We start from the raw sequence: 13,926 nt of genomic DNA, 5'->3' as shown, positions 1-13,926 counted from the left end.
ACTGTGGTAGTGGCTCTGGAGGCACACCTGAGCCATGCTGAGTATAAACCCACCTGAAAATTGTGTGTATGTACTGAGCATGGCTGCCACTGCTGCCACCCATGCTACCATGGCTACAATGCTTATTTATACTCACACTAGTGTGATGAAAGCTAACTCTAGTATGTGTTCACAAGTAGGGGAATCATACTCCTAGCTTGTAGTGTAGAGACAGACTACATTTCTGGCTCTGGGCAGCTACCTCTCTCCAAGTGCTGCAACCTCACTCCATGTGCCCTTCTCCCACATAAGACCCAGAACAATCCAAAAATTGGGGGAAGATAGGTGGATGAACACCATCTTGTAGGTGGGGCCCAATCTGGTAGGCATGTTCAGACGCTACCTATCAGACTGAATTTTATTCAAAATCTTCCCAGCAGAGGGGGTTGCCCAATGTATAACTTTTAATCCAGTGTTCAGAGCACTCACCTCAGATGTGGGAGACCCATGTTCAATTCCCACCTATCCTAACCATGAGGTCATTGTCCTTTTCTCTGTCTCTCTCTGGTCCGGTGATTATTTAAGTATTTATCTGCAGTGGATCAGTCACTGGGCCAGAGAGAGAGAGAGAGAGAAATAGTGGGAATGCCTCTGTGACCTGGTGGGAAACTGAGTCCAGTGCAGTCACTCTTTCATTATTTATCCACAGTGGAACAGCTTCAACAGGGGAGATGGAGGAGCTCCACATCAGAATATCTTACTGCTTAGTGGTTAGAGCACGGGAGGTAAGAGATCCCTGTTCAAATCTTTTCTCTCTCCCAGGCAGAGAGGGGAATTGAAGCTCCTTCTCCCACATTCCAAGTGGGTGCTCTAACCACTTGGCTAAAAATTATAGGGAGGGTGGCACCATCACCTCTTCCTCCTTTGGGTTTGTGTGGCCCGAGGGAAGCATCTGACTCATTCCCACAAAAAACTACTTAGATGCCTAAGTCACCTGACTCCAGGAGAAGGGTTTCCATTCATGGATCTCTGAGCAAAGACAGGTACCTATATCTGTGAGAGGTGCGGGGCTTAGCACGAACCCCTGTCCTCTGCATCTCCCATTGGATTGGCATAGGCAACTCTTTGCCCAGCATGCAGGCTTTTTTAGGTCACATTCTAAGGTACCTATCTCTCCCCATGCATTGTATAGGAGTATGTCTATGCTGCAGCAGGAATCCTGCCTTACAGTCCAGTTAGATAAACACGTGCTAGCTCTGCTCAAGTTAGAATGCTAAAATAGCAGTGTGGATATTGCAGCACAGGCAGCATCTCTGGCTATTTACCCAAGTCCAAGCCTGCTCCACTCCCTGGGTTCATGCTCAGGTGGCAAGTCTGTGTCACTCCCGTCCCAGGATGACCATACTGCTATTTATAGTACACTAGCTCAGGCAGAGCTAGCACAAGTCTATCTACCAGGATTGGGAGACACACTCCCAGCTGCAATATAGACATACCCTAAAAGTTAGGCTGCACAATGGTCAGTATAGGAATATCGAAGTCCCTTTGTGGATCCAGGCCTTGGGCTTTAGTTTTGCTAAAGTAAATGCAGAGATGATTCAAAGCTAAGTCTCATTTCATCCAAATCTCCAAAATTATGGAGTGGTATGTTTGGATAAATGGCTTTGGTTTAGTCTCACCGGAAGTCAGGAAAAAAATAACACCCAAAAATAATTTTGGTTTTGCAAAACCTTGTTGTTCTACTTTATTATTAAATACAACACACAAAATATCAGCCTGATGGACAGATAGATTAAACAAATATAAAAGAAAAACATAGGCTAGAAGTCAGTAAGAGATTAGTCATCAACTAATCAGTACAAGTTTCTCTGGGGCAAGATCCTTTCCTTTTAATCTTTGCTGATTTATCTTTTGCCTCTTTCTAAATGTAAAAGGTTCCTTCCTCTACCTGTAATCACTAGGGCGGAAAAATGTGCAGGCTTTGTCTGCCCCAAATTCTTGCACTGACTGGAGATGAGAATCTCTCAGGAACTAGGTGAAGACTTCAGGTGTTTCACTTGGTTCTCATTTTGAATGAAATTGCCCTTATTTTTATGAACACATTTTAGTGAAGTAAAACTGCTGCAGTCCAGCATGTAAACTGAAGCCTCTGGGTGTTATATCCTTGGGGCAGCCGGGGTAGGAAGCAATCACTTGAGGCCCAGAGAGGCAGGCCTTCAAAAAAACCATTTTTTTTTTTACAGACTACAGAGCTCACACACACGGTTGAAACGTTGAAACCAACCCATAATAATCTAACTCAGTTGCCATAGCAACAAAAACCATGACAACCAAATACCCAACACTGGGTTTAAACTGTTTAGAAATTTAGTTAATCACCATGATTATTTATATGGAGATCAGACGTGATGACATTGAATCGAGCTTTCAGAAATGCATATTAAACAAAAGAACACTGCCATAAACTAAAAGCAACCCATTTTTATACCTTGTTGCCGTTAGCCAGATAAATCAATGACTGTTATAAAAATACCACCTAGCTACTGACACCTATTTTATTACATGATTTGTAACACAATGTCTTGATCACATTTAGTAAGGTGAAACTGACACACAACATCATTACTCAGGTCTTGTAATTTTCAAGGCCCATAATGTTCCTCCTTTTTTGAAAAAAATATTTCCTAGAATTTTCCATTACATTTGCATCGTGGTTTTTTTTTAGACACTGAAGGTTTTTAAACCAGTCTCAGACAATGCTAATGGAATAGTTATGGGAGACCTGTTCCTTGTCAGATCCTGATAATTGTGTTTCCAGGGCCAATGGGATTTCTCATTTCTGTTTATCTCCAATTTGTGTTCTCACTGTCTTCAATATTTGCCTTCTCTCTGATCCCTTTTCTTCTTATACTCAAAACTCCCTCCTTCCTTCTCTGCCCTCTTCAGGCTATAGTGTGGCCACTTCACTAATGAACCGATTAATAGAGATCCCCTTTTTTGACCATGAACAAAGCTGACCCTCAAGACCCTGAATGGCATTCTTGAATTGTTCAAAATCTGTATACCTATGGCAGACACATTAATTAAGAACCACATTCAGGAATGCATAGTTTAGACATGGGATGTACAACACAAAGTCATCCTGCTTCCTAATGGCTGACTCATCCTTATCTTATGGAGAAGTCCTATAGAATGTAATAGATATGAAGCCAATAGGACTCCATATGGTCACAAGAATCTTCACAAGTAAAGTGATAGGTTACCTAAATATAGAGGTTGCTAATGCCACCCCTTATAATATTTTGTTATCATTTTCTTTTAATTTCCATAGGAGTTTTTCATAAGGAGTTATCTCAATGAGTTCCCTTTGGTGATAGCCCAAATAAGACACACCCAGAGAATAGGTAGTTTGGTAGCTTTGCAATATATCAAACCTTTTTTTGTACCAAAGCAATAATTTTATTATAATTCAAAAAATTAATATGGTGCTAGTTAGATTAGTTATAGCATGACTTGTTAACCAGGAAGCATAACTATTCAGATGTTAATGGGCAGGACTACTAACTTTAACACAGGCATGATCCCTTAGCTACCTACATTCATTCCAATTATTTAAAACAGCATTTTGCTCTCTCACAAACCAGTTATACATTTTTTTTCTTGGTCACCAGTGACACACAAAATCAATCACTTCTGTGGAAGACCCTCCACTATACCAGAACAACACACATTCTTCAGTGCATTTTGTCACAAACATTGATGCTTGTATGCCACAAAAATAAAATCTCGCAATTGAAAAAAGGAAGACATAAAATGCAGAGGCACTTATCACAACCAATAAGACTGATTTTTATGGCAGGAGGTGGCTTAGAAGCCAATGAAAGCCATTTGGAATGTCAAAATATATATCGTACAACAATAAAACAGTCCCTGAAATCATTCTGTCTGAAGGCAATCCCAAGGCAGACAAAAGCAATAAGGGACAAACTATACCATAAAGGAATGAAGCCAATTGAGCCCAAGATGCAAGAACTACACAAATGGGAATAACAGCAGCTACCTAACAGCCCTTAACTTTGAATGTTCAGCAGCAAGGTGTGTAAGGGTTTGACCCTCTTTTCTGTGAAGAAATGCACAGAAAGAATTGGTAGGTCTTGATTCTGGAAGAGAAATCTGTTGTCTGTGTAAAGAATACCGCATTAAAAGCTGAGGAAAAGAAGACCAAGCTCTTTGTCCTAACATTACAGTGTTTGATATTAGAAAAGAAAATTAGCCAAATGGGTTGAACTTTGAAACCATCATGATACAGAGTCCAGTGAGGTCTTTATATTATAAAAGTAGTTTTTACCTTTAGAACTGATAAGCAGGGGAATGTCATTTTTTTATGCCCATCATTCACAGTATTTCATTTTGTTCCACATAAGCTGTTTGGAAGTGTGTGGGAAATTTTCTATGTATAAAGAAGGTGACAAAGTCTGGCATTGTGAAGAATATTTTTGATAAAGCTAAAAACATGTTTTACTATCCTGTTATAATATTAGCATGACACCCCTCTACTTTTTGCTACTCAAGGAATTCATTTTAGTAGATAAATCTCTCTCGCTCGTTCTTATCTCACTCCCTTACCAAAGACATATTAGTTAGATTGTAAATCTCTTTGGGCAGGGACCATCTTTCTGTTCTGTGTTTGCACCGTGTCTAGCACTGTGGGCTCCTGGTTCATGACTGAGGCTCTAAGGTATTACTGCAATACAAATAATAAAAAATAACAATACAGGCGAGAAAGACGATAAGAGACAAATAGCACAGAGATAAACAAAGAGTGCCAGCAGTGGTACTAGCAGTACTTAAATATTTATGAACCTAGTATGTTCCATCTATATTGTAAAAGTTTAACATTTGTTGTTGTTTTCCCACACATTTTTATCAGAGTAGGGATAGATGAGCTTTTTAATCTGACAACTATTGTCCTTTTGAAGTGAAAATGAATTGTTTTTTTTTCATTTGAGAGAAGGAGAGAAATGTATCTGAAAAGGTAATTCTAGTAACTATTTTTTTTCATTCAGCAACATTTTTTAATTTGAGTCTTTCTTCTATTTTATGCAAATTTTGAAGTTTTCCTTCTTTAGCTTAAGAAAGAGGGGAAAAAACTGAGTTTGCATTCTCTCATTAAAAACAAAACACTACTTCTTTCTAGCATTAAAAGGTATTTTCACAACCACAAATCTGACATCAGGAATCATAACATTCAAAAAACAGTAGGAGAACACTTCAACCTCTCTGGTCACTCAGTAACAGACTTAAAGGTGGCAATTTTGTAATAGAAAAGCTTCAAAAACAGACTCCAATGAGAAACTGCTGAACTGGAATTAATTTGCAAACTAGATACCATTAACTTGGGCTTGAATAGAGACTGGGAGTGACTGGGTAATTACACAAATTGAATCCGTTTCCCCATGTTCCTCATGTTCTTGTCAACTGTCTGAAATGGGCCATCATGATTATCACTACAAATGTTTTTTTTTCTCCTGTGGATAATTGATCTTCTTAATTAATTAGCCTCTTAGAGTTGGTATGGCAACTTCCACCTTTTCATGTTCTCTGTATGTGTGTATATATATTGTGATAGACTCAGGCCAGTTGGGTACAGCAGAATAGCTGAAGGCAGATATACTGGCCACTGGATTAACAGTTTTCTGTTCCCTGACTGACCAGAGCAGGGGCTGCTCCAGGCTAATGAGAACACCTGACTCTAATTAACCTGTAAAGAGTCAGGTGAGGCCATTCAGTTAATGTGATCACCTGACTCTAATTAAGGCCCTGCTGTTACTATAAAAAGGGCTCACTCCAGTCAGGCAGAGGAGCGGAAGTGTGGCTGAAGGGCTGGTTACTGAAGACACCCTAAAACATCATTAAAGGAGCCCTAAGATAAGGGTGAAGAAGGGAGAAGCAGGAGAGCTGTGGGGAAGTGGCCCAGGGAAATGTAGCAACTCTGACAGTGAAAGGTTGGCTGCCAACAGCTGCTACCATTAGGGTCCCTGGGCTGGAACCCATAGTAGAGGGCGGGCCCGGGTTTCCCCCAACCCACCACTACAGGAACAGCTCCTGGAAGGGGAAGTCAGGTCCCTGTCAGGACAGGAGGCTGAACAGAGACTGTGGGAGTTCTCTCACCAACCTCCTTGCAGCCTATGATGAAAAGGCTCAGTAGATTGTAACCCTGGCCCTAAAGAGAGAAGGGCTACGTGGAGGGTCACAGTGAGCCACTGAGGCTAAGCATAAACCGCCTAGAAGCGCAGGACCCACAGGAGCAAGGTCAGAGCTCTGCCACAATATATATATATATATATATATATACAGAATCGAACAAATAGTAAGAAGATATATAGATCTTATCTATATATCTTCTTACTATTTGTTCGATTCTGTACATCTGATGAAGTGGGCTGTAGCCCACGAAAGCTTATACTCAAATACATTTGTTAGTCTCTAAGGTGCCACAAGTGCTCCTGTTCTTTTTACATTAAAAGATATTTCATTAAAAGCTACACTAAAGATTGGGCTAATTCTTTGCCATAGCTTCATAGATTTTAGTGTCTGTATGAAGTGACTTTTCAAAGCATAAAGCAGTGCAAAATCCAAATCCAGCAGTGATTCCCTCAATTCTTAAAAAAATATTATTACTCAGATTTTTGGTTCAGTATATGGTGCAGGTCTGATGGAGAGACCATGTTGCTTTATTATGTCCACAAACGGATTGTAAAAGTCACATGTCTAACGGGGAATCAATAATTTTTTCTCAACACTGGGTTTATATATCCAGAGATTCTGACTTTATTAAGTATTGCAGGGGCAATTTCTTTGTATGTTGAAGAAATTTCAGTAGATAGACCAGCAGGGAAATGTTTCTGTAATTCATGTGGAAATAGCAGGACAGTGGATATTTTTTATACATCTGGAACTCAGAGTTTTCTTTTTGTTTTTCTGTTAACTTCTCCTCAGCCATTTGTGGGGTTGGGTCATAGAGTAATAGATATGAAGGAAAATTTTACTGGGGTAGAGGTGGGGAGATTGGTCACTTGGGAAAAGGGAGTGTCATGGGACAAGCATGCCCCATTCCTTTTTGGGGCAGGATAAGGGTTGTTGTAGTCCTGTGTCTAAGTCTGCCCGATCACCCTTAGTCTTGAGGTAGTATGGCTGAAGGGCCAAAGTCAATATGGCTTCCCCCTTTCTCAGGGCTGTGTGGCCCAATGGCCAGAGTCATTATAGCTGCCCTCTCCCTTGGGGCTGTGTGACCCAATGTCCGGAGGAAGTATGGCTGTCCTCTTCATCAAGGCTGTGTGTCTTAGTGCCAGTTTGGCAAGTGGGCCACCACTTAGCAGCTGGGCTAGGGAGTCCCAGGCTCTCCCTACTCCACTAGGTCCCATCCCAAGGCCCTGGCAATGGCAAGTGTGCTCGCTACTGTGTCAGCGGTGATCCAACTGAAACACGCTGACACCGCCCAGCACAATGGCTAGTCCACCTGGGCTACTTGTCCCTGATGCAGTGGTCTGGGCATCTCCAGGGTCTCTGGGCTCCTTGGCTCCCGGCAGCTCCAACCTTACTTGGACATCTGTGGGTTCTTGGGTGTCCACCTGCATCTTCATGCCTCTGGCTTCTGTGGTCAGGAGTTTCAGCAGCTCCTGGGCTGGAGACTACAACACACATCCTCCCTCCTTGGAAGTCAGCCCCTACTGAGCCGAGATGCTCCCTTTTATACCAGGTCTCCAGCCAGAGCATACCTAACAGGGCCAAGGGGGCGTGGCCTCCTGGGACCATAGGGCAGAGTTAACCCCTGAACGATCAGTGCAGGCAAGTGCACCCCATCACAATGAGATATAGAGGAGGTGAAAAAAAAATAAAATCAGCAGAAAACATACCAAAAAATCTATACAAGTTATGGTACTGACATGATGCCTATCATCACCTTTATTAGTTTGCTTGTATGTTGCATCACCTTATCCCATCTGCATCCAGATGTTTGTAAACTTTAGGTAGTGAGCTCCTTGAGGCAGGGACTATGCCTTACTGTTTGCTCTATGAGACCTGCTTCCCTTCAGAGCACTGAATACAGAATAATAATAAACAAACCTATATGACTTGTATGCAGACAAAACTGCACAGGTCACATCATGAAAAGATTCCAGAGGAAGTAAAGGCATGATAGTTTTGTAACTTTAGTGCTGTCTAGCTAACACAATGGTTAAGAGAAAGAGCTTTCAATAAAATATAACATTAAGACCACACATTTTGAGAACAGAATGGATATGTCTACTACCAGAGGAACTATCAAAGAGAACAAAAACAACTTTTGCTAGGGAAGATCAATCAGAAAAAGTTCAGTCTTATCATTCCATTTAAGAAAATCCAAGAAGACATCTAAACATGGAATCACAGATGGTCATGATCATGAGGCTATAACTGGGCGTATGTAGTTCTTGACCACCTCCTGCTGCTGCACATTGCGTTTTTCCCACTCCTGGAGCCTCCTGTAGGTGGTCCTCCTTGCCTAACCAGTGTTCAGTGGCTCAGATCTCTGACCAGGTCACACAATCAAAATGAATCTATTCTGGGGTAGCAAAAAGTCCAACAAAAACTGTCTGTCTGCCCTCACCAGGGCTGTGAGCCGCAGCTGTGGGTCCCTTAAATCCAGCCCTTCACTCAGGCTCTAAACAAGCCTTGTCCCCTTCTCGGGGTTTGGGCACTTCACTGGTGGCCAGTAGGGGAACCCGGGCTGACCCACTACTCCAGGCTCCAACCCTGGGACCCTATGAACAGCGACCATGTACTGCTCCCTGTGATTTGTTGCTGCTTTTTCCCTGGGCCTCTTACTATCTGGCCCCTTTACCTTCACCCCTACCTCAGGGTTAAAGTTCTCAGGTCTTCTCTCTCACAAGCTAAGCAAATTCTGCCAGTTGAGATCCTCTGCTCAGAGAGGAGCACCTTGCCCTGTCCCTCTGGTTCCAGCCAAGGTATGCCCTGCTAAGGCCCCTACATCTCTTTTTACCTAACTCTGCTGGGCTGCTTCCATTCAGCCTGTCTAAGTAGGCCCAGAGCACCCATCTTTGCTGCTCCTTGCTTGAAATGCAGTGTAGTAGGACCATGGGGCCTTCAGCATGGGGCCATGAAGGTCTAGTAACCCAGTCACAGAGCCACGATAAAAGCTCTAGCAAGGTCAGTGGGGAGTAAGTGTCATATCTGACTGCCACAGGTTCTGTACACATAACAGCGAAAGCCACAAGCAGAAATGCTGCCCATCTGGGTAGTCAGTACGTAGTGATGCATTTAAAAATTTATTGTTTTTTCTGACTTATTTTTCCATGTAAAACATTCTTCTGAATTCTGCTGGCAGCAGAATACTACTCCTAAGGGTGCATTTAGCTCTCTAGAAAACTTACCAGTGTTTTTCATCTGGAAAAATGCTGTGATGAGCAACTATTTCCTGAGTCTTTCCCATTACACATTTGTTAAGAGCTTCATGTGAAGATCTACTCACAAGAATCCATTTGCAGTTCACAACAAAAACAAGTTTAATCAATTCTACAAATCCCAAGAACTATGCTACATATTCTTGAGCTCCATCTACTGGAGCCTTATCTATTAACTATTTACATGTATTCAGACATCTCTCATTTTACAGCACTCTTATAACAGCTGACTTCATTCCTGATTGTGTCCCAGATGAACTCCCATGTTGCTGCCATAGAAAGGCTAATAATAGCTAGGTGATTAGTGCCTGCATGTGAACCTTATATGCCCACCTAATTCTGGAGACTCCCATGCTCCATATCAGTATATAACTTGAAATACTGTGACAGTAGCAAATCTCTTCCTGTAGCCTTTTGCAGTATTTGGTTTCTTTGCACAGTTCTCTTTTCAGGGCTCACATATACTTGTAAAGCTGGGAAACAGTTTCCCTTTTTTCTTTCCATGGGGAAAAATAATAACTCACGGCATCCTGCCACTTACACTCTTGAGACAATTCAAAGCAAGGAAATCCATTCTTCTCCAGGCACTTCAAAAATGAGTTCAGCTCTCCTCTCTGTTGGGAATTCTTCTCTTTTGTAAGTGTATTGTATGTATAGATTCAAGGTTTTGGAAATTGGTTGATTTATTCCTCTCTCCAGAGATTAACTTCTTCTACCTTTAACAGAACCTGCTTTCCTGAATTAAAAGTACTTTAAATTTCATCATTTTTATTTGCAAAGGTTTGTTCTTGCCAGAGATTTTCTCTCATCAAATGATTCCTATCACATAATTCTAAGTTTCTGTGAGTCAAAGATTTTCTAGATGAATGGCCCATTATAATTGGAATAGGAAAAAAAAATCTTTTAAAGATGACATTCAAAGGGGATAAAATAATGGGATTATGACTTCTTTAGGGTGCTTTTAAAAAGGCATGAAATATTTTATTATAATAGATACATAGGGTTTTTTCTGTTTGTTTTATACAGTAGAAGTTCCGGTCTGATCTACTTTGTTTTTCCTGAAAACTATGTGGGTTACTGAAACATTACCAGGTTTATGAGATAATAGATATCAAGCAAGTGAAACCTGACTGAGAGGGAAAGTTATCTTTATTTTGACTGATTATTAGGGTTGGAAGAGACCTCAGGAGGTCATCTAGTCCAACCCCCTGCTCAAAGCAGGACCAACACCAACTAAATCATCCCAGCCAGGGCTTTGTCAAGCCAGGCCTTAAAACCCTCCTAATTTATCTTTTAACTTTCATAGTGAGATAGATCAAGATGCTAGCAAACTGCTAGTGTGCATCAGCAGCATCCACACAGACAGTCAGGACACAGCAGGCTAGTGGGGAGTAGTCACACCCCATCTTGCCATAAACAAAATTCCACTGATAGGGAAATGACTACATTTTAAAAAGGTGGCATTGAGTACCACTTACACTGTCTCTTTGGACTTCTGTTTGGGGCATTTGTTCTTTGGTTTCCAAAAACTTAATAATTCCCATATAATTACAATCAACCAAACCATCTTTGCACTGAAAAAGAAAAAAAAAAGCACATTGAAACTGAGTAATATGTTGACTGTTTAAGTACTAAATGCATTATGGTTCATCATCTTGAAATAAAATGCTATATAATTAGCACAATTCAGGCAAATACTTAGGACATAATATCAATGGCCTAAATATTGTCATAAGTTAATGGTCTCTTACTGATTCTCAAATGCTTGGGAAATCTGTGATATTTATTTCCAAAGCAGAAGACACAGATCCTATGACAATGTTCTGTTAAAGTGATTTTTTTTCTCCATTATACCAAATGACTTGTAGATGTAGTCATTTTGTCTGATTGATGCTGGTACTTTGGACAACAGTTGCTCACTACTTTTGCTGAAAAGCTGAATTATAATTGACTTATAAAAACATATCAGTTGTATGTCAGAATAATTTATCCATGAAAGTAAAGTTTCCTAAAATCAAACTATCTTTATTAATAAGCTGGTTTCTAATATACTCTCATTACTAGGGCTGCAGTTCAGATAGTAAGTTCAGTGAGGAATTAACAAGCAGTGTGTGTGTGCGGGGGTGGGGAAAGGGGGTGGTCCTGTATGTATGTTTTCGTTTCAGGCTTTTGTGTTTTCATTTTAAAGGTCTCAATAACATCTCAGGTAGCCAGACTGAAGCTTCCTCAAAAGCAGAATAAACAATATTTCCAGTTGTCCTTTGTGCAGAACAGGTCAATGTCATGATGCCCCAAGCCATGAAGACTACTTGCAGAACACTGGACTTCAGGGACCACTTGTAACTGTTGGAAAAGCTCCTGCTAAGATGAGATGATTCTGGACCCTGGGGAAATGATTGGCTATTGAAGTGATAAACTCTTTGATGTAGAACTGAAACAGCTTGATGGCCTCTTGGCAGAGCACCCTGGAGTGTGCTTTCCCCTTGCCTGTTCATAAGAGTGGACATACTGGGTCAGACCAATGGTCCATTTAGCCTAGTATCTTGTCTTCTGACAGTGGCCAATGACAGGTGCTTCAGAGGGAATGAGTGGAACAGGCAATCATAGAATGATCCATCCCCTGTCACCCATTCCTAGCTTCTGGCAATGAGAGGCTAGGGACACCCAGAGCATGGTGTTGCATCCCTGACCATCTTGGCCAATAGCTGTTGGTGGACCTATATTCCATCTTATCTAATTCTTTTTTGAACCCAATTATAGTTTTGGCCTTCACACCATCTCTTGGCAACGAGTTCCACAGGTTGACTATGTATTGTGTGAAGAAGAACTTCATTTTGTTTTTAAACCAGCTCCCTATAAATTTTATTGGGTCACACCTTGTTCTGTGTTGTGAAGGAGTAAATAACACTATCTTATTCACTTTCTCCACATAATTCATGACTTTATAATTCTCTATCATATCCCCTCTTAGTCGTCTCTTTTCCAAGCTGAAAAGTCTTATGAATAGCTTCCATTTGAGGAAAAATTAATATCTTTAATCATTTTTGTTGCCCATCTATGTACCTTTTCCAATCTGAATATCCACAATGACTCCAAGATCTCTTTCCTGAATGGTAACAGCTAATTTAGATCCTATCATTTTATACATATTGCTGGGATTATGTTTTCCAATGTGCATTACTTTCCATTAATCAACACTGACTTTCATCTGCCATTTTGTTGCCCATTCACCCAGTTTTGAGATACCTTTGAAACTCTTCACAGTCTGCTTTGTACTTAACTATCACAAGTAATTTTATTTTGTCTGCAAATTTTGCCCCTTATACAAGATCATTTATGAATATGTTGAACAGCACTAGACCCAGTGCAGATCTCTGGGGTACACCACTATTTACCTCTCTATATTCTAAAAAACTGGCCATTTATTCCTACACTTTGTTTCCTGTCTCTTAACCAGCTACTAATCCATCAGTTACCCCATGCTTGCTTATTTTGCTTGAGAGCCTTTAGTGAAGGTCATTGTCAAAGCCTTTCTGAAAGTCCAGGTACACTATATACACTGGATCTCCCTTATCCATATATGTGTTGGCCCCCTTAAATAATTCTAATAGATTGGTGAAGCATGATTTCCCTTTTACAAAAGTCTTATTTACCTCCAACAAATCTTGTTCATCTACGTGTCTGATATTTCTGTTCTTTATTATAGTTTCAATCAATTTGCCTGGAATGAAGTTAGTCTTACTGGCCTGTATTAACCAGAATTGCCTCTGCAGCCTTTTATTTAAAAATTAGTGTCACATTGGCTCTCCTCCAGTCATCTGGTACAGAAGCTGATTTAAATGATAGGTTTTATATCATGGTTAGTAGTTGCCATGATATAAGAGCTGTCATGGTATCATTGGCAGTGCCAAATGCAATAGTAACAAGGAGTTCTGCAATTTCATATTTGTGTTCCTTCAGATTTGGTGAATACCATCATATCCTGGCGACTTATTACTGTTTAATTTATCAATTTGTTCCAAAACCTCCTTTAGGACACCTCATTCTGGGACTATTCCTCAGTTTGGTCACCTAAAAGGAATGGTTCAGATGTGGGAATTTCACTCACATCCTCTGCAGTGAAGACTGATGCAAAGAATTCATTTAGCTTTCCCTCAATGGCCCTATCTTCCTTGAGTGCTCCTTTAGCACCTTGACCATCCAGTGGCTGAAATGATTGTTTGGCAGACTTCCTGCTTCTGATGTACTTAATACATAATACATCAGTGGTATTGTCAGTAAGTATGTGAACCACTGAACCTTTGGTGTTGTTTAGGAAAGCATGACAGGCATTGTAGATAGCCCAAAACTCCAGGATATTGATGTGCAGCAAAGCTTCCTTCTCCAACCACATATTCTGAAACTTCAGCAACCCCAGATGCACGCCTCAAACTATCAGGGAGGCATTGGTGACAATAGTCCTTGTTGGTAAGGGCCCAGTGAC

This window comes from Mauremys reevesii, linkage group 1 (assembly GCF_016161935.1).
Source record: "Mauremys reevesii isolate NIE-2019 linkage group 1, ASM1616193v1, whole genome shotgun sequence".
NCBI classification, from domain to species: domain Eukaryota; kingdom Metazoa; phylum Chordata; order Testudines; family Geoemydidae; genus Mauremys; species Mauremys reevesii.
The sequence above is the reverse complement of the archived record's forward strand: the minus strand, read 5'-3'. Positions refer to the sequence as shown.